General features: G+C 41.3%; 1 pseudogene; it reads right to left on the reverse strand.

Annotated features, from left to right (window-relative positions):
* Positions 1 to 13,402, reverse strand: part of LOC133751289 (histone H3.3A-like) — a 29,923-nt pseudogene extending 16,521 nt beyond the window's left edge.
* Positions 13,403 to 22,330: the final 8,928 nt, after the last annotated feature.

The raw sequence follows: 22,330 nt of genomic DNA on the forward strand, positions 1-22,330 counted from the left end.
CTGACTCTCTAACCCTTACCCTGTATTCTTTCTATTCTGCCTCTCTACTTCACTAGTTTCAGAGGTTCCTTGCTTAACAAATCATGGAAAGACATGTTGTGTTTGTGTTTGTGTGGTACCAATAGAAAAAAGCATGACTCATGACCAGAGCAATGACTTCTACCATGCTTTGAACTTCAATACTTGTTGGTGCCAGGTTCTAAGCAGGGGACCAAGTAAAGATGCAGTTAAAGGGTGTGTGAAGAGGAGCTTGAGTGTGATTGCTCCAAAGAAATGCTGAACCCAAGCACACTGGGAACAGGAGAAGGAGCTAAGGAAACTGATGTAGGCAGAAGTGCCATGACCAAACTGAGACACCTGGAGCATTCTGAGAGAAAGCACACTTGGGAGTTACCACATGTCCCCAGATTTTTAAAGCCTAGTGTCAGTTGAATAATGTTTTCTACATTTTGATGGCATTTCTTTGGAGAGAAAATAACCAGATAATGTTTGTTAGCACTTGTTCATCAAGACATTTTTGTTTGTATGTTTTTGTTGTTGTTAGCTGAGAATATATTGGCACACATGATTTCAGAAATGTTTAGGAGAGAACAAAAGCAGAAGGGTGAATTCCCTCTCTGGGCCTTGATTGTCCCTTCTGTAGATGAAATGGCACCCCAGGCCACCTGCCATCTGACTGTGACCTTCCATAGCATTGCTCCTCTCTATTTTCCATTTCAAAAATCCAGGTTCTGTCTCTTGCCCATGAAGCCATCTGACCCTTTTGCTTCCATAATTCCCTTTCTTTGATTTTTAATCTTCATTATCCCAATTCCTTCTGTTTTTAAGGCCAGCACAAATCCTATGAAACTCCATGAGCTCCCTACCAAGAAGCTGGCATTTCTTCTCAGTCCCCCAGCCACAGATTTGTGGGTAATGCTTAACAATTTCTACATCGTGTTACAGTTGTTCATTACATAGTGGTGCCATAGCCTGATGGGATCCTTGTTGACGGACACATCTCTGGATTCTGTTCCCTTCCCAGGGCTGGGTGACTGCTGAAGTCAGAATTAGGATACCCGCTGTAATTTTAGCGTCACACAATACTTGTCCTGAAGCAAAATCCACTTAGAAGTAAGATTCTTTTTACAAAGTTATAACTGAGCCTTGCCTAAGGAAAAATGAAGCAGTTTTGGCTGAATTCCTGCTTCTTTAGAAAGGAATTAACTTAAACAGTAGGTGCCAGGTACTAGAAAGAAGATTGATTGGAAATTTGATCCTGCGAGAGTTGATGTTGAGATCCTGCTGTTTCTAAAGCTATGTGACTTTAGACAAGTCCTGTCGCATTTCTGAGTTCAATGTTTCACACAGAAGACAAAGATAATTTGTTTCACAGAGTTTTTGTGACAATGAGTGTTAAAGTGCCTTTGCAAGCTGAAAAGAACTCCACCTGTAAAAGGGGTTATTATTACCACTATTACTACTTTATAAGCCTTTTCCTCCAGATGTAAATGCAGTCTCTACAGTTCCTTTGGGCCTCTGAGTGTACAGACTGTATTTATAAGTTTATATCATACCCAATATGGGTTGAGTAACAGCCAATCAGTGCTAATACCCCTGGATCCTTATTTACAGAGTGCTTTTCTTCTGGGACTTAGGGCTGTTGAAAGCTGTATCTATCATTCTCCCATCCATTTTCATACCATCATTCAGCCAACAAGTATTTATTGTATTCCTACTATGTGTCAGGGAGCACTTCAGACAGTGGGTGGGTGTTTGCTATGGTTAATGCCCTGCTTAGTTTGTGGGAGTCTCCAAGTCCACAGACTTTCACAAGGTTCCATGTATAGTTAGGGTGGGGGCAGGGGTGCAGCTCAGAGCTGAGGGTGGGCAGTGGCCTACATTGTGCTAAGAATAATGGTTTCATGAGCTGAAGCTGGGGACCTCTGATTAGAGTCACATTTCCTCATCCTCAGCACACCGGGCCCTTGCTTCATGTGCCCATAATGAGAAATGATGTCAGTGGCTGAAAGGCACATGGTGTGACCCAAGTTGCAGGGGTTAGGTTCTGAATTGCTTTGGTCGGCTTGATTTTAGCCACTTTGGACAGGCAAGTTGAAAGGTAGCTATTGATTGCGTGAGATTTGAGTCTGTCCCAGAGCTGACTCCTGCAGAGTTCTGCACCTGGCTGCAGGCACACCTCACAGAGTTGCAATTTCACTTTTATCCTCCTGAGAGAATAGACTCTTTCTTCCAAGTGCAGGAATTTTAAGATGCTGGGATAAAAGCACTGCTTTCATGTGCGGGTGACTCAGAGAGCAGGGAGTCAGCAGGGATGTGGTGAGCAGGTCCGTGGTGCTACAAGGGAGCGCCGGGCTGGGCATGTTTCCCACTTGCAGCTTTGGAGCCTCTCCAATACAGCTTCGGAATATCCCCAGCTGTGTTAGCCAGAACAGGAAAACAGCATAGACAACTCAGAATGTTTTCAGTGGCAGAACTGTTGACAGTCAGTTTGCCGCATTTGCTGCAGGATAGTGGACCTTGCGAACGGTGCAGAGATGACAGGGCCATGCCTTCCAAAAGCCCGCTCTGGGATGATGCTGATTACATAGAGATAATTAGAAGGGACTCTTATTCAGCAAATGGTTGTTGACTTTCCCCAAGTTATCTTCAAAGAGAGAAAAAGGATTTGGTGGAACTAAGAAATCTTTTTTTTTTGTTTTGTTTTATTTCAATAATATGACTTTGGGAATAGCTTTGTAGCTAACTAACACGAGACAGCAAGGAGAGCCTGCCTCCCTAAGGTGAGCAATGTCTTAGAGGCAGGCAAGCAGAAGCCATTCCTGTGCCCCAAGGACGGTCCTGTGAGGATAGACTGCAGAGTACAACAGGCAAGTGCTGCAAACAAAGGTCCCGCCCATCACTTGGTGGTCCACTTAGCTTCCATCTACTTGGATGGCCCTACTGTAAACTTGGAAAGTGCTATATGGAAGCATTTAATGATTTTCCTTGTATAGCCTAAATCCTTGGTGCATATAATTTCACAATCCACCCAGTCTCTTACATGTAACAGATTTCTCTGAGCACCTGGAAATCCATCCTGTTCTGAAATAATGAACACACTGTGATTCCTGATGCAAGAAAGGTCAGAAAGATCTCCCACAATGGTTTTTCCAACCACCTGGGGTTTGGTGTGAACATTGAGAATGATTTTCGTGCTTTTGGTAAGATGACCCTAGAAATTTAATAATCATACTGGGGTCATTCATTCATTTTTATGAATAATGTACTGGGTTGGGTGAGAGAGAGAAAAAAGAAATGTTCCTAGTTTTCTTTTTATTAATTTTCTTTAGGCCACAGAATCACCTGTTTCCTTGGTTTAAATATAGGTGAGCATTCTATTTTTGCAAGTAGTTTCCTCTTGTTCTCTTGATTATTAAAATGTTCTAAATGATTAAGAATGAGTGTATGTTGTCTCATTTCTATCAAAGGAATGCATTCACTTTCCAGTATTTCTGTTTCAGTTTTGAAAAGAAATTCATCAATTACATACAGGCACATGTGAGTATATAGATCCACTCATTCAAAATTACCCAAAGCCCCAGATTAGTGAAAGGCAGTATAAAATAGTGAGTAGCACCTGGCCCTGGACTGCAGGAGGAGTGATTTCTCCTGGGCCTTTGCCATTTACTAGCTTTGTGAGTCACATTCCTGTGCTGGGCTTTGATCTTTTTTTTTTCCAGGGAAATTTTCACCCTTCCTTGCTTTCAAGTAATACTTAGGTCTGTGAGGATGGTGAGCACTGGACTCCATACTGGCCGCAGTTGCAGGTGCTTTCCTTCACAAAGCCTAAGGTCTAACAGGGGTGATCAAAGTTGCTCAGCAGCTTCAGTCATGTGAGAGGAGCATTCGGGGTTCTCTGAGAGCCCAGCAGAGGAATCACACGGCAGGATAGGAGAACGCTTCCGGTGAGCATTGTGCTTGTGCTGAGTTTTGAGTGAGGACGGGACCGAGGACAGCGTGACTGTCTTTGCAGGCAGGAAGAGCAGCACAGGTGAAGGCAGAGGCTCAGCACAGCTTGCTGGAGCTGAGGCAGCACCGAGAGGTTCATGGTGGGAGAGAAGGGGCTGTGTGAGGAGTCGCAGGAACACGGAGCTGGGAGTGTAGAGTGAGGGCTCTTTGAGACTAACCTGGAAACACCATGACTGCTAATAACTACTTTTTGTTGAGTGAATTAAACATACAAGAACACAGTTTCAGATTTTAGAGACTGGTAGAATTAGTGTGACAGCCTAGCTTTTCACCAGATCATTATTTCTTCTTCTTCTTCTTCTTTTTTTTTTTTTGACAGGCAGAATGGACACTGAGAGAGAGAGAGTGACAGAGAAAGGTCTTCCTTTTCTGTTAGTTCACCCCCCCCCCCATGGCTGCTGCGGCTGGCGCATCGTGCTGATCCAAAGCCGGGAGCCAGGTGCTTCTCCTGGTCTCCCATGCGGGTGCAGGGCCCAAGCACTTGGGCCATCCTCCACTGCACTCCCGGGCCACAGCAGAGAGCTGGACTGGAAGAGGAGCAATCGGGACAGAATCCGGTGCCCCAACTGGGACTAGAACCCAGGGTGCCGGTGCCACAGGCGGAGGATTAGCCTAGTGAGCCGTGGTGCCGGCCCAGATAACCATTTCTAACATTTCTGAAATGTCAACAAGCGTTAACCAGATGTGCTGACTAAACTGGGAATGATCAACAATGGCAAGAGCCAAATTATGGAAATTATGCTATCCTTCCATAATATTATTTTCTTAAAGATTTATTTACTTATTGGAAAGTCAGAGTTACAGAGAGGCAGAGGCAGAGAGAAAGAGAGCAAGATCTTCCATCTGATGGTTCACTCCCCAGATGGCTGCAGCCACCAGAGCTGAGCCAATCTGAAGCTAGGAGCCAGGAGTTTCTTCCAGTCTCCCAAGCGGGTGCAGGGGCCCAAGCACTTGGACCATCTTCCTCTGCTTCCTCAGGCCATAGCACAGAGCTGGATTGGAAGTGGAGCAGCTGGGACTCGAATCGGCACCCATATGGGATGCCGGCACTGCAGATGGCAGCTTATTCACTGTACCACAATGCCGGCTCCAATATAATATTTACTTTTTTTAAAAAAAGATTTTTATTTATTTTGTTTTAGAGGTAGAGTTACAGACAGTGAGAGGGAGAGACAGAGAGAAAGGTCTTCCTTCTGTTGGTTCACTCTCCAGATGGCTGCAATGGCTGGAGCTGCGCAGATCCAAAGCCAGGGGCCAGGTGCTTCCTCCTGGTCTCCCACACAGATGCAAGGGCCCAAGCACTTGGGCCATCCTCTACTGCTTTCCCAGGCCATAGCAGAGAGCTGGATTGGAAGAGGGGCACCCGGGACTAGAACCCAGCACCCATATGGGATGCCAGCACTGCAGACAGGGGATTAACCTACTGCGCCATGGAGCCAGCCCCAATATTAACTTTTACAGCTGTTAATCCAGTCACCAGACTGCTTTGATAAACCAATCAAAATTTCAACATATTTTGAGAGTAATAAAAATTTACTACGTGGTATTTATCCTACTTCAGTCCTCCTGAGCATAGATATTCAGGACATTTTTCATTTCTTGGCACAATTTTATGAGCATTCAAATTAAAATCATTTCTCATGCTTATTGTAGCAGGAATATATTAAAAACTAAATGGAATAAAAAAAGAAAAATTTGAGGAGAGGAGTGTTGAAGTTCAATCTACCAATAAATACTATATTCTGCCACATATTAAATTCAACCATTTTGATAGCTCTATTTACTTCGGTTTGTTTTAAACTTGTGAACTTTAGGAATAACCATTCACAAATGTGAAGATAATACATACAAAGTACATACAGTAAGTCATTGATAATTTATACAGATTACTTAGCAGGATCTGTGTCACGCTGTCACTTGACTTCACCTCCAGGGCAGGGCAGATGGAAGAGGTGAGTCAAGGAGATTTCTGTGGAGCAGAGACCATGGGAGGAGGGGAGCTGAAAGGACTGCACCTTCACCTTCCTGAAGGTTGTTCAAAACTCACAGAATTAAGAAAGAGTGTGGAAAACACAGCTGGATGGGAGGTGAGGTCAGAAGCTGATCTTGCATCATGCTGTTTGGAGAGATGAGTCTGTTAATGCAAGTCAGATGCAAAGCTGGTGGCCAAGTAGAGAGAAGAATTCTAGAGTCAAATTACTGAGCGGGTCAAAGGATGAGAATCTAAACTTGCGTGTGGTCCAGATTTCTTTTTTGCATTCTCAACAACTTGGATCCTTAAAGGAGAGGCACCAGGAAGCTCAGGGCTGGGGAAAAACATATGTGCCAGATTCAATCTTGGCAGTCAAGGAACTAAATCTGATAGGACAAGTACATATGAAAAAGGTCAATGCTAAGTGCAAGGGAGAGCTTTCCAAGGGCTTTAATAAAAGTAATTAAGTTACACGGAAAGGCCCCTCCATCCTGGCGACTCCTCTGTTCCAGTTTTATAACAGCTACCCTGAAAGGTTGAGGCCACTGAGGCAGAAGTTAAAATTGACCTTCCAGATGTGATAAATCCCAAGTTCTACTGGAATCCTAGGAATGTTAAGGTTTCATCTTCCGTCCACATTCAGAACCCCTCTTCTCCCCAAGTGTCTCCATTCCAGGAACACCAGACTATGTACCTCACCTCAAATCACCCTACACTCTCTCTTCAGTGTGCTTTATGCTGAAACCTCTGCCAGAAAAGATTTTCTCTCCTTCACTGGAAAGATGTACTCATCCCTTAGTATTCCCTAATTCTTCCCTAGCTAGAAAGGTTGTGCACTCCCTTTCTTGAGCTCCTGTAACACAAATGCTAGTGGCAGGGTATGTGTTACTTACCAAGTGCATGTCCTTGAGGAATGTGCAAAGGTCAACCATTTAAAGTCTGTAAATAATTGGTTGGGTTTTTAACTCCACAGCTTCTTTGTGTGTGTTTTTGGGCAAATACACCTTTTTGGAACCTTAGTTCATTATCAGTGCTATTATGGGAAATTAATGAGATAGTGGATATAAAGCACTCAGCATCATGTAAGATAAAAATTGGGATGTTTTGTTTGTTAAGGTCAATCTATGGAATTCATATTATAAATAATTATAAAAGGAAACTAGTCATATACCTTATACCATATCTTATGAGCTTCCTTCAGTCTAAGAAAGTGGTTTATTTTCTAAAAAATCTACTGCCTCTTTGACAAATTTTCTGATAATAACAATAACATGTTTTCTTTTCCTAGCAATTTTACTGTTTTATCACCATTATAGTGATAACAAGGAGATATTTTAATCTTATTTGATATATAATCACAAGAAAGTTATTTAATTTTATAAACATTAGACTTTTTCAGTGTTGATTTATTTTATGTCTTCTAAAATTTACTTTATTATTGAAATAGATGAACTATTGCATTTTTTCTTCTCCTACCATCTTGGTTACAATCAGAATTCAGTGTTCCTCCACTCAAGGCAAGAGAAATAATTGTTGTGTCTCCACCTTTTAAAACGATTAACAAAGCAAGCATTTTAAAATTTGGATTATCTTTATTTACTGGTTATTAACACTTTGTCAGCTTGCAAATGCTTTCTCCTGTTCTATAGGTTGTCTATTGTGTTCGTTGTTTTGTTTGCTTTGAAGAAAAAGCTTTACAATTGTAAGGGAACTCATTTCTCTATTTTTGCTATGGTTTCTTGTGCTTTTCAGATCTGATTCAAAAATTCTTGCCCATAGCCCTGTCCTGAAGCATCTCCTACATGTTTTATTCCAGTAGTTTCAAAGTTTCAGGTCAAACTTATATAGAGAGCTTTGGTTCCTTTTGAGTTGATTTTTTTACATGATGAGAGCTATGGGGCTAGCATCATTCTTTTGTATGTGAATATCCAGTGTTCTCAGCACATTTTAATGAAAAGACTATCCTTTTTCCAATGCATGTTCTTAGTACACACCTTTTTCAAAGGTCAGTTGGGTGTTGATATGTGGGTTTACTTCTAGGGTCTGTATTTTGTTCCATTAGTCTAAGTGTGTTACCTTTTCAATATCATGTTACATTAATTATGTAACTTTGTAATATATTTTATATTTTTTGTAATATATTCATGTATTTTTTCTTCTGCTTTGTTCTTTTTACTCAAGATCCCTTTGACTATTCAGGAACAGTAGATTTAAAAAGATATTTTTCAAAGGAAGTCATACAAATGGCCAATAGGTACATGAAAAAGTGCTCAACACAATTAATACTAGGAAAATGTAAATCAAAACCTCACCTGACTCCAGATTGGCTGTTACCAAAAGACAAAGATAATAGGTGCTGGTGAGAATGTGGAAAAAGAGGATATTTGCGCACTGTTGGTGGAAATGCAAATTAATAGAGCCATTGTGGAAAATAGCATAGTGGCTCCTCAAAAAACTAAAAACAAAATTACCATATTATCCAGCAATTCCATTACTGGATATATATTCAAGGCAAATGAAATCACTCTGTTGAGGAGACATCTACACTCCCATATCTATCACCATACTATTCACAATAGCTAAGAAATGGAAATGACCAAATGTCTGTTAACTAATGAACGGATAAAGAAAAAGTGGTACAGATGCACAATGAAATACAACTCAGCCACAAAAAAGGATGAAATATCATTATTCACAACACCATGGAAGGAAATGGGGGTCATTATATTAACTGAAATAGGTCAAAAACTGAAAGAGAAGAATTGCATGATCTTACTCACATGTGGAATCTAAAAACATTGGTCTCCTAGAAGTTAATAGTAGAATGGTGGATACCAGAAGTTGGAGAGTGTAGGGGGAAGGTAGGAATAAGGAAAGATTGCTTAATGGGTATTGAGTTACAGTTAGATAGGAATAAGAGGTTTTTGTGTTTTATTGCACAGAACAGGGACTATAGATAAAGCTAATGTACTTAATATTTCTCTTGAAAAACTCAAGAAGGATTTTGAGTGTTACTACCATGAAGAAATGCTAGATGTTTTAGGAGATAAGGTATGTTTGCCTGAGTGCATATGATGCAATGTACATATGTTATTAAAATATCACAAGGTACTCTTTAAATATATATGATTTTATGTACTAGTTAAAAACAAACACAGAGCAAAACTCAGGTATAGAGAAGGCACCATTTCTGTTGGCAATTCTCCCATCTCCATCTGTGCTGCCCAAGTGTTTGCTTTCTGTACTTACAAGACATTAATTTTTTGGCACTATTATCTGGAGCAAATAATGCTGAATGTAATAATAGCAAATGATTTGGCATGTGCATCAATGTAGAATTAAGGTTTACAAATGCACAGTAATGCGTCCTGCAAGAAGACATCATCTTTAAAATGTGTTTCTTGAATACACTTATGTTCACTTGAGAACACACCACATCCATTATTAGAAAGGTGGAGTGTCTCTTCATATTCTGGGAGGATTCTTGAGAGATGATTACTATTTTAAGCCATAGAAGCTAGTATTTCACTAACAGGGCGGGGGGGGGGGGGATGAGGGAAGTCCTCTGTTCAGGGAGAAAATCAAGAATTGAAATATTTTAAGTTTCCTTCTTAAAAGGAGAAACAATAATGGTGACAAAACTAATGGAAGTGGGTAACAGGATCAAACAGTAACATTTAGCTATATTCAGTGCTTGAAGCTGGAAAATGAAAATCAATACAATATTTATTATTCATGCATTTCTTTGTCCAAATCATTCCTTCTTCCCTTCACTGAGCTCTGCTTATGGAGGTATATGGAACTTAGCAAGGAAATTTTTCATCAGGATTCATGTGTGTGTGTGGGTGTGTGTGCATTTGTGCTGCTGGTAGTAACATAGGCATCTCAGGAGCAAGAAATCCAAGACCAAAGGACAAGAAGGTATAAAGTGAAGAAAGCTTGAAGACCTTTATTTCTCCAACCTGGAGCTTCAGGGGGAAAGAGTGAGAATAAAGCAGCTGATCGGTAGCACTGAGGGTCTTGGTGGTAGATCCAGCGTAGAATAAGTACTTCTGTTCAAAGTTCATTTTTATTTGCTCCTGGGTTACAGTGAATAAATGAATCAACTGATTCTAAAGCTTCAAAGATGGAAGAGAGTGTCTGGCATAGCAGTTAAAGCCTCTCTTGAGGGGCTAGCATAGTTACTCCAAATGGGTGCCAGTTCAAGTTCCACCTGTTCCACTTCCAATCCAGCTCTCTGCTATGACCTGGGAAAGCAGAGGAAGATGGCCCAAGTGCTTGGGCCCCTATACCCACGTGGGAGACAAAGAAGGTCCTGGCTCCTGGCTTCAGACCTGCCTAGCTCCAGCCGTTGTGGCCATTTTGGGAGTGAACTAGTAGATGGAAGATATCTCTGTCTCTCTGAGTAACTCTGCCTTTCAAATAAAATAAATAAATCTTTAAAACCAAACCAAACCAAACAAACAGAAAAACCTCACTTGGGAGGCCCACATCCTGTATCAGAGTGCTGGGTTTGCATATTGGTTCCTTTGCTTCCAACCCAGCATACACACAGTGGAAGACAGCAAGTAATGGCTCAAGAACTTAGGTCCCTGGCACCCTCATGAGAGACCCAAATTGAATTCCTGGCTCCTGGCTTTGGCCTGCTCCAGCTCGGGCTGTTGTGAGCATTTGAGGGGTGAACTAGCAGATGGAAGAGTTCTGTCTGTCACCCTCTCTCTACCTCTGCCTCTCAGATAAATAAATGGAATAAAAATAAAACTCCAGAGACAATCTGGACCTTCATTAGTCACGTATCGAGTAATTCATTAATGAATACAGAACATACTTACTCTATACCTACTGTGTACTGGGTATTATGCTATGTGATAGTAGTACACACTCTGTCTCAGTCCACTCAGGCAGCTCTAACAACATACCATAGACTTAGTGGCTTATAAACCACAGACATTTGTGTCTCACAATTTTGAAGGCTGGGAAGTCCAAGATTAAGTGCTGAAAGATTTGGTATCTAGTGGGAGTCTGCCTCTTGGTTCATAGACAGTTGAGTTCTTATTGTAACTTCCCATGACAGCAGAGGCAAGATAGCTCTCTGGGGTCCTTTTACAGTGACACTGATCTTATTAATGAGGGATTAATCACTAAAGTCTCCACACTCAAATACCATGACTTTCGAGGTTAAGTTTTACCATACAAATTTGGGGGGTGGGAAGCAAACATTCAACTAATAGTACAAACTTTAGAGAAAGACAGATATATAAATAAACAGTCGACATGCATGAACAATACTGAAAATGCTATGACAATTAGGAGAAGATTTATTTTTCAGGAAACACTTCAAATGGGTTTTAAAAAATACGTAAGAGCTTTGGAGGCTGAGAAAAGGGCGGACCTCAAAGCTCTATCCAGTTCTGCAGCTCTGTGGGACTGTGTTTGTCCTCCCTTCTCTATCCTGGCCTTGAGTCATCTGCAAGTTTGAGTCACTGGCACAGTGCAGGGGGTGATAATGGAACAAGTGGTAAGATATAAGACAGAGGGTCAGTGAGACAAGAAGAGGGAGACCACTTTTTTTTTTTTTATTTGACATGTCGGGGTGAGAACAGAGGGATAGAGAGTGGGCAAGCAAGTGAGAGAGAGAAACTCTTATCCACTGGTTCACTCCTCAAATGGTTGCAACAACATACCAGAGACACTATCCAGGTCTCCCACATGGGCGGCAAGAATTATTTGAGTCCTCATGGCTGCCTCCTAGGATCTGCATTAGAAAGAAACTGTAGTCAGGAGTTGGAGCTGAGAATTGAACCAAGATACTCTGATGGGATATGGGTGTTTTAATTGCTAGGTGAAATGCCTGCACGAGGAAACAATTTTGATGGGTTTGTATCCCTTCCTTCAGTGGTTGAGTGGCATTAATGGATTTAGTGGTATACTCTTTCTTCACTTCAACCTACTTTTTTTAAAAATTTTGTACTCATTACTTTGTACATAATTGACAGATGGAATAGTCACGTAGTAAAGAGACAGTATGAAGTATAAGATAATAGTAGAAAGTAATGACTTTGGATTTAAGCAGTTTGAACAAACCTTCTCTTTCTGAACCTCAGGTGCCTCAAATATAAACTAAAGGTTTGGCTACAGGAACGCTAGGGGCCCTTTTAGCTCTTCCAATGAGATGCCAAAAAGAATGTGACATTCCTGTGTGATAGCTCAGGAGTGATATTGTGGTCTAATACAGAAACTTTTAGTGTTGAGGCTACAAGGGGACCAAACAGACTGTTTTGTCCAGCTCCCTTCTTTTGTAGAGAAAGAGAGTAATGTCCCAACTCTTTCCAATATCATTTTTATAACAGCTATTCATTATTAAGTATTAATAGTTTGTGATTCTGTAAAGAGAAAGAAAAGATGTTTACTTAATGAAATTGGAAGTGAATGAGTAGGCTAACAGTCTATCCAGTCATACTATGTAGGCATATTTTTCAAATCACACAAAAGCATTTTCGCCTGATATTTTAAATCAAGAGACAGGTGGTTGAGAGGGGTCCTAGGAACATCATCATCATCATCATCATCATCATCATCAGTATCTTACAACTCCAGGACCTAGAGATCAGAACACAGACAGGTTTCTGCTTGTAACAGCAGTTGTGGTTACATTCATAAGTACAACCCTGTCTTTTCTTCCTTAACAGTCCAGTAGATCCATCTAATTGGAAATGATGATTAAAGAGAAAAACATACAATGTTAAAAAGTCTGCAAAGTACTTTTAAAGGATGCATTTTAAAAGACAAATGTTTTATCTATTTGTTGATTTGTTTGAAAGCCAGTGTCACAGAGAGGGAGAGACAGAGAGAGAGAAGAAATATCTTCCATGTCTATCCACTGATTCACTGCACAAAGGGTTGCAATGGCCAGACCTGGGCCAGACTGAAGCCACATCTTCTGTGTCTCCAAAGTGGGTGCAGGGGCCCAAGAACTTGGGTCATCATCTGCTGCCCTGGGACCCAGCTGCCAGCCCTGCCGGCCGCACGAGATGAGACCCACAGTCTGGCCGCCGTCGCCCTGAGCTGCAGCCTTGGCCCCAGGATCCTGCTTGCAGCCGCGCAGGTACAGGCTGGAGGGAGCCTGGGGGGTTGGGTGCTGCTAGTGATTCATTAAAAAAGATCCACTGAGGCCCCGTGTCCCCGTGGTGGCGGCCGAGGCGGCACGGCCATGGCAGCATGGTTCCTGTACAATCAGCCCCCATGTGGGGCGGGGGGCCGCACACAGAGGCTATTTCTTGGCTTTGGCAGAGTTGAGGGGTGGGTGATGGGTCGGCCTCCAGCGTTCAGGCCACTGAACTGCCCGTACTTGCCCTTGTTCTTGTCTGCCGGCTTAAGGATCTGGAAGGAGCACATGAGGGTCTTGTCCACGCTCATCATGGCTCCGGCGTTGTTCAACTCCCCACAGTTGCATTAGCAGGGAGTTGGATTGGAAGTGATGCAGCCGGGTGTTGAACCAGGTCCCTTATGGGATGCTGGAGTAGTAGGTGGCAGCTTACCCAACTACCCCACAACTCTGGCCCCAAGACAATAGTTTTTTATAATTAATAATTATAGAATCCATTTGTCTTAGTTTTTGGTAGACCAAAGAATGTCAGTATTACCAGAAATAATAGTCCAAGTCCCGGATAATAATGCCTTTGTATCTGTGGTATCTTTGTACTTGTGGTATCATAATATGCTATTGCATTTTTGCTATTATTTAATTTCAGTTGGCTGAAATTAATCATTAATCTTTTCCTCCCTTTTTAATAGCAGAGTTTTTGGCACCAGTAATATAGCTAATTGCTTCATTTCTGCATTTCACTTTGCCTGGGTAGCCAGAGCCACTTTGTGAATTGAGATTTGAATATAAACATAAAGATTTTAACCAAATAAGAGCACTGGTAATGAAAGTAAGGTTTGTTATTTTTCATCAGGCAAATGATACACTTGTGCCATACATTTATGATAGTCATGTGGCAGCACATTTAGTATAGTTACCTTCTGCTAAAGTACTTGCAGTTGTGTTTATGAAATGAAATGAAAACAATTCTAAAACAAAGGTTTGCAGCACAATAGAAATAGGACAAGTCCTGCAACCAACAATGGCACACAAATGTGCATATCAATTTGGAGAGGGTTGTAATGAGATGGTACATCCGTGGATAAATTTCTAGTCTTGTTTGTAACTTGTTACTTGAGTTGGGAATGTTTCCTCCTCTCCAATCAGACATAATTTCTCACTTTATTTTTCTAGTAATCGGGCTAAAAGAGTTATAAAGCTTGTTCCTGCTGTGAAACTATAGTGTAAAACACTGAATTCACAGACAAATAGCATACCCCGACACCTAGACTACTACTTGGCACACAGTAGGTTCTCAGTGCATATTTATTCAATGAGTAGATAAAAAACTTTGGTTATATTTGTTACCTTTTCAGGGAAGACTATATCATGAACTCTTTTTATTAAAAATTATAAGCACACATATATTTGGATTTTTTTTGAGAGGGTAGGTATAGGGTGAAGAAAAGGCTTCATTGAAATGTCCATATTCTTTTGGAGTTTCATTTTTACAGTGGCTCTTCCAACTTTAACATTAAATGCATTTAGTCTACAACTCAGAGATTGGATTGGTCATCAAAAGCATCACAAGCAGATTCAAGAACTTACCTTGCATATTATATTGCCAGGTTATTTCCTACCCCTCAGAGTGAGAAGGGGCATCAGCTCAGAAGCATTATTTCCCAGTACCCTGTCTGGATTGATTATTTCTACCAGTGTCAACTTGAGGCCTAAACATTAATGATATTGGCATATCCTGTTTTAAGTGGGCATTATGCCAGTGTAACAGATGGGTCTTGAAACTGTCAGTTGATAGCTTGTGTATAAATCTCTAATATTGTCAAGTGGACAAAGTCCTTAACAAGAAATGTCAAAAATGTTTGTCAGTTGGCTTCCAGATGCCTTTTCCATGCATCATTACTCTGCTGCACCCACTCTGCGAGTCTCGTTACTCTTAGTAGACCCCAGAGAAATCACAGTGAAGCCATGTGGACAGGTGACTCCATGGCACCGAGTTCTCCAATGACCTGCAACTTTGTTGCCCTTTCCTGTATTTCCCAGGCTGTTGTTCATTGTTTCTTTCCTCTAACCTGAAACATTCTATTGAAACTTTATAAGTTGTCATTTTCTTCTCAGGAAGATTTACCTTCTCTCTAACTCAACAAAGGGAATGAGAATCTTGCATGTAAAAACTAATCAAAATATGTTTGTTGTCTGAAGGGACACTATCTTTTTTCAATAGCACTGCTACTCTCACATGACTTTGTCACATCTACCTATCATCTCTTTGTCCTGTATATTTTTGTCGTCTACCTAGCTCTTCCCTAATTTTTCCCAGCTTCTTCGGCTCCTAATGAAGTCATGGTGTGCCTATGGGAGCCTTCTTCCAAGGGATACCTGAACTCAGGCTCAGAGATACTTGAACCCACATCTGATTATTTGTAGGTTTTTGTCTTAGAGTAAATGCTGAGTAAATTTGCTAACCAACTTCTTGCCTCATAAAGATCTTGCAGCCTCTTGTAGGTCACTTGTGACCAAGTTTAGGCCAGTTAAGATTTGCCAGGTGAATTGACTTTTTTGACATGAAAAAAAGTTTTATCTCATTAAAGAAGCTGGAGCTACAAGGTAGACCTGGTCCTTGCCCTCCTGGAGCTTACATTCTGGTCACAGGTCAGATCTGATATCCCCAGTGGAGACTGTGAGCCAAAACTTGCTCTCCTGTCTTGTGATAAGTACTCATTTGTAGAGGTGAGGTGACCTTAGTATCATCACCAAAAAGTTCTAAATGGTCATCAGGCTTTTTTTTTTAAATAATAGATCATCCAATTATCAAAGATAAGTAGTAAGAAAATAATTGAGCACAAAGAAAAGAGTCAGTATTCCTCTCAATTTATATTCAGCACTTGTGGAAAAAAATGGTGAGTATATAGAAAATATTTGGTCTGGTAGTTGATTAACAAGGCCATTTAAATTGTTGATTATAATATATTGCATTGATGTTAATTTATTTCAATCACTTATATTGTTGCTGTACATTCTAGAAGCAACTAAAGCTAGAAGAATCTAAATATGCCCACACTGGCAATCAGTTACATAGTTTAACCAGAAATAAGTTGCACTGTCCATGTAGAAGGTGTTGCTTTCATCCAGGTGAGCAGCATAAGTAATGTGGCCATGTAAACTATTGTTTAAACCAGAAAAGTTCTTGATAGTGAAAGAAGAAACTAGTGAGTATAAAAGGGGAATATCTTGAGAAAACCAGAAAGTCAAGTTACTCTAGATACTCAGGACCTGGTCCCAACTAATTCTTGACATTTTGAAAGAGCAAGTTGTCTTGCTACTAGTCTGTTTCCTCTATTATAGGATCCTCTTTCAAGAAACTTCATCATTACTAGTTCAGATGATTTCTTATTAATATTTTCATGAAGCAATTTTCTCTTTACATCCTCTCCCACTTTGGGATGGGGGAGCTTAGATCCTTTTCTTGTTAAAAAAAAAAAAAGTTGGGGGAGCAGCCTTGAAATTTCCCAAATGCTAATCCTTAGCATTAGGATCTAAGAGCCCAATAAATGTGAGTATAACATACTTAGTGATGAATATTTTAGGCACTTCTGTATGTATTGTGGCCAGTGCCTATAGAATTTCTGCTTAGAAGATGATATTGCTTACATTGATAGATGATGAAAATATGACCCACAGAGACTAATTAAATTGTGTAAGGTGGTACAGTGAGTCATAATGGACAAGCTGCATTTAAACTTATGCCTTCCTGGTTCAAACCCCATTTTCTTTTCATGATGCTCTCCTGTCTCTCTTCTCAAATTTATGACAAAAATTCAGGTGCGATAAAGAGGTCTAATCTCCTCAAGGCACTCGGGGGTAGGAGGTCTGGCTTCTGATCAATATGCAGCATTTCTCTACATCCTTCTACTTTCTTCTTCCACTTCGGAGGTTCACATCTTCTGGAAAAAAACTTGAGAATGATGGTACCTACTTCTGTTCAAAGCACTTTTTGCAGGCTCATGTGGTTCCTGCCTCCCCTCTCAAGCCACCAACAATTCGAGAGCTAGCTCAGTGTGTCTCCCTGAAGAAACTTTCAAAAATCTCCCAGGCTGGCTAACAACAACCTGGTGTGTACGCCTACTCCAACTGTAATAACCTCTTTCTTCCTTACTCATAAGTTTAAGGCATGACAGCCTCTATCTTATACCTATGATATTCTTAAAGATAATTTATGTTTCTATCACCTTTATTAAGTTTTATGCTTCTGCAGGAAAGAGATAATGTTTTATTCATACTTTAACTTCTCTGTTCCTCAGCTCTCTCAGCTTTAAAATACAGGTAATAAGAGTATAAACCTCATAGAGTTTTATGAAGATAAAATTAATGAAGACATTTGGAATCCTCATTATAGTACCTGGTACCTAGTAAGCTCTTAGTGTTAACTCAACATTGTCATTATTTGTTATTATGTTCTCTGTAGCCAATGTAACATAGTATAGCACACAAAAACATGCATACTGAATATTAACTCATTTAGTCTTTATTATTGTTTCCTATATTCAAGACAGTCTTTAGATGACAAAGGCAATTTAGGAGCCTGGTTTATTAAGGGTGAGGAGCACAAATAATATATGTACATAAATAATTATGATAAACTATAGAAGGTGATACATGATGTAAGAGAGGTAATGATTCAGAACCATTGGTGTGCTGAATAGGGAATAATTTCAGGCTGAGAGAATAAGGGTAGTCTATAGGGGTGGGAAGGAATTTTTGTTGGTGCTTGAGAAATACACAATATTTGGACTGTAGACATTTGTGATAGTGATATAATAAAGTGAAGATATTCTAGCAACAACCACATAAATAAAATGTAAGAAATGGTATGGAAAAGGAAATTCTAGAAGTTTGCTTAGGAAAATGGCAATTACTGCCTAGGATGTTTTTAAAGTATTTTTATTTATTTGAAAGAAAGAGAGAGAGAGTGAGAGACTGATTCCATCTTTCCATCTGTGGGTTTACTTCCCAGATGCCTACAGCAGCTAGGACTGGGCCAGGCCAAAGCCAAAAGCCTAGAATTCAATTAGGTCTCCCACTTGGGTGGCAGGGATGCAAATGCTTGAGCCATCATCTGCTTACTTCCAGATAGGAAACTGGTTCTCAAGCAGATCCAGGACTCAAGCCCAGGCCCAGGCACTCCAATATGGCACACAGGCATTCCAAATACCTGCCTCTGTTTAGGAATTGAGCTTGGAGAAGAACAGATAGGGCTTGCTTGTCAGATCAGAGATTTTGAATTAAATTTGATTTGTTTTCTGTTTAATAAACATGTATTTTTAAGAATTATGAATAAAAATGATGTAAGTTCATAAACTTGGAGGCTCTCCTTGTTCTTGTTCACTGTAAATAGTGGGGAGGTCATTACATAAGATACCAACCTGGAATAGATGGTCACTTCTGCTTTCAAGGCAGAATTTCAGGTTCTGAGAGTTTCTGCTCCACCATGTGAGTCTTAACAAGTCAAATCCTTCTCCTCCTGCCACTTAGTTTTCCATCTGTAAAACAACAAAGATTGGGGCCAGCTGTGTGCTGTGGCACAGCAGGTTAATCTTCCAACTGCTGTGCCAGCATCTCATATGGGCACTGGTTCTAGTCCTGGCTGCTCCTCTTCTGATCCAGCTCTCTGCTGTGGCCTGGGAAAGCAGTAGAAGATGGCCCAAGTGCTTGGGCCCCTACATCCACCTGGGAGACCTGGAAGAAGCTCCTGCCTCCTGGCTTTGGATCAGCTCAGCTCCCGCCATTGCAGTCATTTGGGGAATGAAAAAGCAGATGGAAGACCTTTCTGTTTCTCCCTCTCACTGTCTATAACTCTATCTGTCAAATAAATAAATAAAATTCTTTAGGAAAAAAACAGGGAGTTTGCAATTATGAATATACACTCTATATTCTCTTTTAAAGCTTTTGAGAGGGAGTGAACATGTAATGGGGTACAGTTACAACGACAGAAATTAACTCAATGAAACAGATTATTGCTCTTAAGGAACAACTCTACTCTCGCTCATGGAGTACTTCCTAAACTTAATAAACATTTAAAAGAAATCTTGAATTTTGTGATTCTCCCAAATGTTTACTTGGGCATGCTTCCAAAGAGCCTAAAGATTAGTAGACTCTAGATGGTGGCCTCATTAATTCCATCCTAGGGTATTTTATTCCCTGATGCTGAATGAATAAAGGCTTTGCTAAGCCTCAGCAGTCCATCAGTGGGAGCCCTCCCCTGGTAAATGGCCATTTCTGGCTGAACCATCATGATTAATATTTGTAGGCATAGCCCTAAGGCATTGGAAAGTCCCAGGATGCCTTCTTCATCACCCAACGATTAAATCATAGTCAGTCTGGGGTTTCTTGTTGGAAGTACATTTTGTTGCATTCCAATGTTTTGAAAATGTGATGGAAGTCCACAGTGGAAGGATTTTTTTTTTGTCGTCTGAGGTGTGTGATGAATCTGTTCACCTCTTTCCTCAGCCATTCCACATAACTGACTTCTCTCCATTTGGTTTTTATGCCCAAGAATAATATTATTATTCTCGAGGACAGACCATTTTTTAGAAGAACTTGGACTAATCTAGTATGAAAGTAGTACTTCAAGAGCTCTTTAGCTTTCCATCTTTCTTTAGAGCCTTGGACAAGGAAAACACTTCCCCTGCAACTTCCTAAAAATGATCACATATAACGTTTTAAAGTACTTATTATCAGGAAGGTGTTGCCCCATCATTGGGGACTTTTCTTCTTGGTAGATTGTTGGAAAGAAGCTGGAAAGAGCACCTCGAAATGTCCTCAGCGGCTCTGTCTGGAGAACTTTGGAAGCCTTGGCTCAGCTGGAGGCCAAAGGCATCTTGGGAAGCAGGAAAACAAGGAACATGAGGGGCAAAGAAGCTAGAGAATATCAAGCTTTGAGGGCTCCAGGACCACCCACCCCATCCTGGAGAGCAGAACCCAAACCAATGGAATGGAGGGAGAAGTGGGAAGCCAATGGGGAAAGAGAGGGAAGCAGACTCCGAGAAAGTTACCGCTGCAGCCGGGAAGAGAAAACCAAATTGCCACCCGAAGCAGGAGACCAGAATCTCTCCTCCTCCCTCCCCGCTGCCTGCTGCACACAGCCGTACCCAGCTCGGAGACCCTAGGCTCCTCTAAGGCTTCTGCAATCCACGCTGGAAAATCGTCCAGGACTGATGCACAGCCCCAGTCCAATCCATTTTCTAGTTTGCAGAGGCAAATCCGGTCCGGCGTTTATTTTTAGCAGCGCTTCTCTGTGACCGAATGCTACAGCTCTTCATCTGGGAAAACTGAGGACCGTATTGGGGAGCGAAGCGAAGGGGGCGGGGACGGGAGGCGGCGAGAGGGGAGAGGGACGCCCTGCGCATGCGTGCCAGCGCCCATGCAAATCTGCTGTACATCCAGAGAGCGAAGTGGGATGATCTGTCACTACACCTGCAGCACCACGCTCGGAGGACAGCTCCTGCTCGCAGCTTCCAGACCCAGGTAAAAAAAAAAAAAAAAAAAGAAACCGAGCGGGCGCTGTGCATGCTTTTCGTTATCAGAGGCGCGTCGCAGCCTGTCCTCTGTAGAGGCAATCTGCTGCTAAGTGTCCTTTGCTGGCTGATTGCAGCTTCAAGGTTTAAGAAATCCCATCTTTCAGGACGCCTGAAGGGAAGGAAGGAAGTACAGGCGAAATCATCAGATTGGCTTCCCAGGTTTGGGAATCTGAAGCGGGCCCGCATCTTCCGGCCAACTTCCATTGAACTTCCCAGCACTCGAAAGGGACCGAAATGGAAAGCAAAGGTATGTGGCTGTCCCTATCGGGGGACTTCCCGCTGCATGTGCGTGTGGCCAGGGCAGTCCTCAGCGAGGGGACTGCAGTGCCTGGGGAGCGAGCAACCTACTAGGTCGATAGGAGGAGGAGATGCCGTGTCCGTTGCAGCACCAGGGAAGTGTGGCAGGAAGGCGACTTCTTTTTAACTCCCACAGCTTGGAAGGCAGTGTTTAATACTCCATCAGTTGCGTAGTGAAGTGTGATGAGTCCCCCATCACCACCCAGAGGGGAGTCCCTCCCAAAATGGAGGGGGAGGAGAGATGTGTTGGTAAAGCTATTTCTTTTCTGTCTAATGGATGGGCTCGAATAGATGTATTTCATTTGCTTTAGGATTGCTGACAGGCACGATTGTATCTGATATCCAATAATGCATTGCTTTAAAAAAATGTTTGGATTTCTCCACCCCCACCCCTTGAAGATGGTATTTCTGGGTGTGTATGACCACATCCTACTGCATTTTGAATGTATATCAGCGGAGAAATTGGGTCTATTTGAAACAGCATGCGTTAGAACTGACCTCTAAGAAGAACGGTGTATCGGAAGACTGCTTGGCTCCCAAGCATGATGCATTTACTAGTTCTGGACATGTCAATATTAATATTCTCCTCACAAACAGATCTGCATGATGTACACATACCAACTGGTAAAGCAACTGTAAAAAATCAACTTCTGGGTGGCATATTTAAGGCACATAAACAAAATGACTGTTAGATTGTGCGATTGGATATCCCTTGGTTTTAACCCCCATCTTCATCCCCTTCCTCCACCTCCTCTTCCTCCTCCTCCTTAAAACGCCCACCAGGTTGTGAGAGGCTTGAGGGATATTATCAGATATCCAGTAGGAATATTGATTGTATTTAATTTTGGTGAAATCAAAAGAAATGATGTCAACTTTTATGAAACTATATTCATTACCCAGAACTCCAGAAGCTATATTTGAAGCAAGGTTTTATTTTTAAACCAAGAATGTCAGTCAGGGTGGTAATGTTCTTGGGCTCAGGGAATGGTGATGGGCTCCCTATTTCTGGGCTGATTAGTAAAACCAGAGTGTTGAATGATAGCAGCTGTATGCTCAATAAAAGTATTTTAAGTATTTAATTGGTAGGCTTAAAGTATTTGAACCTGGGTAAGCATTTAAAGTGTAACAAGAACTGAGTTGACAATAGATTAAGACCAGCTGGTGATTTTTCATTTTAGATAGATTTTTCTCATAACACAAAGATGGGACTCTCTGTGTCTCATAGTGATGTGCGTATCGCAGAGAATCCATGTCTATGAGTATACTTGAGGCATATATTTATTAATTCTATTAAGAACCCATGTTCTAATGAAAATATTCCTTAACTCATAGAGGTTTGTGATATTCTAGTTAAGTGTTTCTGAACCATAA

This window comes from Lepus europaeus, chromosome 2, assembly GCF_033115175.1.
Source record: "Lepus europaeus isolate LE1 chromosome 2, mLepTim1.pri, whole genome shotgun sequence".
Taxonomy (NCBI): domain Eukaryota; kingdom Metazoa; phylum Chordata; class Mammalia; order Lagomorpha; family Leporidae; genus Lepus; species Lepus europaeus.